Below are 6,000 nucleotides of genomic sequence, written 5' to 3'. Positions count from 1 at the left end.
AAGTACTCTGACTGTCATGGTTATAATTGGACAAAACATGGAGTTGCCTAATTACAACCTTTTCCAGTTACCAACACTAGATTAAATCATAGCATTGCTCTATGTTTAAATTCCTGTCTCCTCCACTGATCGTTGGTTCTTCAAGAGCAGAAATGATGCCTTGTCTCCACAGCCCTAGAACTTAATGCTCTCTCTTACCTGCCATAAACTGAGTTCCATCACAGGAATAAGAGCAAAGTGTAACAGATGTTCGAAGGAGCTGCTTATGGATTCAAGAAAAGCCTATGAGAAGAGTATCGTTTAGGTGGGGCCCTAAAATAATAAATATATGTCAAGTAGGTGAATCTGGAAGGGGCATTCCAATAGAGAGAAAAATGGGTATAAAGACACAGAATGGGACATTCAGGGTGGGGCAGTTAATTTGATGCTTATGGCCTACATTGGAGTGTTTCTTCCCCCACAAATCTCGCGGAAACATTGTAGTGCTCCCAGTGAAATCAGCATAGGTCAGGAGAAGCAAATAGGCAAGAACACTTCCATACATCAGAAAGAGCTTCCAAGTTTGCAAATCGTAGCTTTAATGAACTGAATACATTAATTGACTGCATTAATATCTAAAGGCAGAATTGGCACGTAAAAGTGGGTGGATCAGCGACAAATTGGCATCTGGTTTGTAAATCAGTCTTGCTAGCTTGGTTAAAGGGAGACTGAAAAAAAAGATAAAACCTCTCTATTTTGATGATGATAAATTAAGGCTTCTAAACAGGGAAGACTCAGGAGCAGACTAAGGATAGAGGATAACTTACTAATAAGGAAATGCCATCCTGTGGAAAATGATGAGCTAGGTATTCCATTATGCATTGTTTAGCCATTTGCACAATATGCCTTTATTTTGAGCTCTTATATTTGGCATGGCTAGGAAATAGGGTCTCTGGAAGGGCATGGTGTATGTGGATAGTAGGTCCAGAAGGGAAACATGGAGGCTTTCAAGGGAAAGCTGCCCTGAGGATGCATGCATCATATGCTGGGCAAGAGAGAAGGTTCCAGGCTCTGGAGTAGAATGAAAGCAAATTAGAAAGAGCACTTTCCTTCCACAAACACTATCTGAGTGGACTGTTTGCGATCATGGATGCATGGGAGCAAGATAACAAAGACCTGGTCCCTGTATTTCAGGGACCTTTCTGTAGAATGACAGACATATTTCAGAACCGCATGACAAGGTCAACAATAGATGCATCCCTGAGACACAGAAATCAGACTAATCATGTGTGGGAGGAAGGACTGTGAGGCCAAGGAAAGCCAAACTGACAGCTTCTCCGTAGGGAGGGCCAAGGCAGGGTGGCTGCTGAGTGGGGCAGCAGCCAGTGGCTAATGCCCAGGGTCCCACCTCCACTTCTCACCCTCCTCCTGGTCCTGTAGGGTCAGCCCAGAATCTCCCGGAGGGTGACCCCACCCCACTCCCGATCCCTTCCAGCATTCTCTGGACTCTGCCTTCCACTGCTGGTTCAGGTGCCAACAAGTGTCCAGCCATTTTCCATCTTTGAGAAAGAAGCTGGCTGAGATTCTGTACTGACTGACAGCCAACCTCTGCCCCCTTCCCCATTTTGGAGATCATTTGGGTTTTATGAATATTTCTTTAGTGTTGGATCAATGGTCCTTGAGAGGGAGGAGAGAGAAGGGGCTTGTTCGGCCTGCCCCCTCTTGCATCTCTCATTCAGCCTGCGCACCACACTCAAGAGGCAGGCGCCATTATTCAACTATTAGAGATAAGCTAAATGCCGGGGTGGCAGAGCTATTGAGGCAGGGCCGGATTAGAGCCTGCAGTCTCCCCACAGTGCTCCCCACTGTGCTCTTGCGAGGCGGGCCAAGGCAAGGGGGCGGCAGCCTGGGTGGCTCCAAAGGGTAACGTGTGGCATCCACACGAGCGTGAGCTGCAAGGAGGTGAGTGACAGTGACGTGAGGCTGGTGGGCGTCCATGGGACTTTTGAGGGTGGGGGGCCTTAGAGCAGCGGTTCTCACACTTGGCTGAACATTAGAGGTTTAAAAATTCCTCTGCGCAGCCACATCCCAGACCAATTAAATGAGAATTTCTGGAGGCAGGACCCAAGCATCTGAAATGTTTGAAGGTCCCCAAGTGATTCCACTTGGGTCAAGTTTGAAAACCACGGCTTTTTGCAGCACTTCTCAAATGCTGATGTACCCAGGAGTGGCCTGGAGACCCGATGAGGTGGATTTGGGTTCAGTACCTCTAGAGTGGCACCCGAGAGTCTGACTTCCTAACAGGTGGCTGATGCGTCTGTCTCCCCCATGACATGTTGGGTAGCGAGACCTGAGGGAGGCGCAAGGCCCTTTGCTCCAGAATTGACACTGGAGAGGCTGAGCTGGTTCCCTTGGAGGATTCTGTGTCTGGCCTGATCCCGTCCCTGTTGTAGGCTGCCTCCATCCACATCCCAGGTTCCTGGGTCTCAGAGCTGCTCTGCTGAGTTGGTGGATGTTGGGGACTTCACTTTTCCAAAACCACGTGTCCTGCCGGGTCCAGCTCGAAGCTTCCCCTGTGCTTGGGGGTAGCGTCAGACACGTGCAAGCTGAGGAGAAGTCATTCATGGGGAAGCCCCTTTAACTGAGAGTGAACAGCCTCGAATCAGAAGAGGAACGTCTCAGCTGGAAACTAGAAAAGGTCTTTTTCCTTCGACCACGGAGCGATTCTCCTGGGCGGTAGGAGCCACTTGTTTCACTTGAAGAGTCAGCTTAGATGATGCACAAGAGGTGCTGGGACACGGATAGATGAGGGGACCCCAGAGGTTTCTTATTGCTCCAACTTGTCAGCAAATGAAACTCGAGCAGCTTTTTCATGCCTTAAACAGACCCACACAAAGCAAGTAGGAAGAGTCCATCTATTATAAAATACCTCCGTTAATAGCATGTTAGAAATATGCTGCTTGGGTCCCACTCTTCTGCGGTGAATGGGATTTGGACCATCCGGTGGGAGAGAACTTGAAACCCCAAGGGCAGATGATGCGGGGGTAGGAAGGTGGGTGGAGTGTGGCCCTCCCCCAAGGGGTCACTCCTCTTTCCAGGTCCCTGCTCTCCAGATCCTCCACACGGCCATGGGGGTGGGTGGGGGAGTGGAAGCAGAGAGGGTAATGGTTTCTTCATCTTCTCTTCTACCGCTTTGCAAAATGATGCTACCATATGTGCTGTTATATTTAAATAGCAGATGCAGAAAACTCACAGGGTAGAAACATGCAGAAGCATGGTACCATTTGCAAACAGGTTTTCCAGGGAAAGCTCACTTCCTTGCAAGGTTTAGAATTTATCGCATCCATTTTGTCTCTAACTGCAGTGGTCTATACAGCAAGGAACGGTTAGTGGTTCTCTCTCTCTCTGTCTCTGTCTCTGACTGGCTAATGAATGGAGTGTGCAGCTCTGAAATAGGCTTATGTGAAATTGCTTTCACACCATTAGGGAGCTGGGGCGATCTCTTCAGCAGTGCAGCCTCATGCAAACACTGGCTGGAATGCTCTCATTTTAGAGAGGATGGCTGCAAAGATCTCACTTTACATCCGAGAAATGCCTGAGTAGGCAGAAGCCTTCATATTCCGCTTAACAAGGTGAGGGAAGCACTTGGGGGGGTTGTCAGGGGGAATGCACAGAACAGACAAAACTTGACAATAAGAGAAACTACTTCCCTGCCCAACTCAGATGTGTGGATTTAACTGGGGAAGCCAATGAGTTGTAAAAAAAGCAGAGGGATGATAAATCTGGGTTCAAATCTTGTTTCCACAGCTTATTGGCTGAGGGAGTTGGGGCAAGTACCTCAAGCTGATGGAGTTTCCAGTTCTTGCTGAGTACAGCAGGATGGATCTCCTGCCCTTCCTGATTGTGGTCAGAGTGCGATGTGACAGTGTCTGTAATGAATCTAGTTCACCATATACAAGCTAGTGGTTATTATAATTAATTAAATGTGCTTCATTAGCTCAGTTCCTAGGGGAGCAAAGCACCACCAGTTAATTATAAAGCTGATTACAAGTTTTAAATCCATAGTATAATATGCTCATTCTGTAGTATTAATATTAATGCTCATTCTGTAGTAGCTAGAGAAACACTTTAAGATACTAATATATTACATAAAATGCCATCAAATGCGACATCAGTGGGAAAAAGTTTAGGTGGAGAATGAGGAATATTAGTCACACTTAATCATTTATATGTAACGTAAGTGTTAAAGCAAGCACAGCGGATGTATTCGTGATGACAAGGTTGCTTTGAATCTGTGGGCATTTTCATATTCACACCTAATTCATTAAAATAAAAATCACTTTAAATTATCATTAAGGAAGAGATATTATGGAGTAATGTAACAGAAATTCTCGCTTCCTCCTTGACCTTCAGCCCTTGCTAATACCAGGGTGAGGGCTGGGCTTTAGGAAGGGCCAAGGATAACATGGTAATTAAGGACTGGAGTAGAGGGGCGCCTGGGTGGCTCAGCCGGTTAAGGACTGGAGTAGTATGCAATTAAAAAAAATAAAATTTAGGGCGCCTGGGTGGCTCAGTTGGTTAAGCAACTGCCTTTGGCTCAGGTCATGATCCTGGAGTCCCGGGATCGGGTCCCGCATCGGGCTCCCTGCTCAGCGGGGAGTCTGCTTCTCCCTCTGACCCTCCTCCCTCTCATGCTCTCTGTCTCTCATTCTCTCTCTCTCAAATAAATAAATAAAATCTTTAAAAAAATAAAAAAATAAAATTTACATATAGTTAATGAGTATACATTTTACTATATTCATTGGACACCTGTTACTATACTGAAAAATTAATTTAAAAAGAAAAACTGAATGCTTTGTTTTTAGATTTGAAATAGATATACTTGTCTCAATGCCCACAGTGACAAATGTTTCAACACTCTCAAGTGCTGGAATGGAACTGAAGTTTGGTCTTTGGTTAGACCGACCACCAGAGTCATTCCATCAGAACCCAGTATTTCAAAGAGATTAGGATGTTCTTTGACTTCTCTTTGTGGAGACCATTGTAATAATAATACACACCAAAAAAATGGCAGTACATAATATGCAAAAACATTGAGAGTAGTATCTGAAATTAAAATATGTGACTGTAAACTCCCTTCTTTCCATATTTCCCCCGGCCCCTATCAGCAGGGCCCTTATTAGAGAACGTCAGAGAGAGAGAGACATTAGTCATAACTTAGGTGAGAGTTTCAAACTTTAGTTTTGATTATCAGGAACCAACATTTGAAGGAATTAGCATCTAGTTTATCTCCAAATGACAGGATTTCATAGAACATGTACATAACTGGCTGCTTTTCTCTTCTGTAGCTCACCTGTGTCTTAGGGAGGGGCAATCGGAAATCTTTGTGGATTCGTTGTACAAGTGGGACTTGTTTCTTAGAGTTGCATACAGGCAAGAGTCAGAGTGAGTGTGGGTTTCCTGCTCCCCATGTTCACGTCACATTCCATCCTAGAAAGGGAACAGTTGGGTGGTTAGTCGTAGAACCGCCCTCAGCGTGGGAGAATGCAAAAGCAAAGGAACCTGTGGCTTGCTTTTACAGAATTCAGCCTTAGGACTCAGTGGAATCTCCATCCAGCCCAGCACTGGAGTAGAACTCACAGAGACATCCACCTGGCATGGGGGAGAGCAGCACAGATTTTCCAACATGTCCTAAGCCTTTATTCCTTGCCAATGGAGATAAGAGCCAATGGAATGGTCTTTTGAGTTGTGACACAGACTACACGTGTTCCAAAGCAGAGATTAGGACTGGACAGTGGACATAGTAGGGCTACAAGGGGTCTAAAGGCCAATGCGGAAAGACTTAATAGGGACTGGGCTCTGTTCAGAGGGATGCCAATGGAAAGCACAGTCTGACCTTGAACAAGACCACCTTCCTCCAGATCTCATGTGAAACATCAGCCTACCAGGAGTTCTGTCAGCCCAGGTTAAAGGCAGAAGCAAGGAAGGGGGAAAAAAATCTGGATTTACTAACAGACTGAA

This window comes from Mirounga leonina, unplaced genomic scaffold (genome assembly GCF_011800145.1).
Source record: "Mirounga leonina isolate KUSES-001 unplaced genomic scaffold, KU_Mleo_1.0 Mir_117, whole genome shotgun sequence".
NCBI classification, from domain to species: domain Eukaryota; kingdom Metazoa; phylum Chordata; class Mammalia; order Carnivora; family Phocidae; genus Mirounga; species Mirounga leonina.
This window is presented reverse-complemented; position numbering follows the sequence as displayed.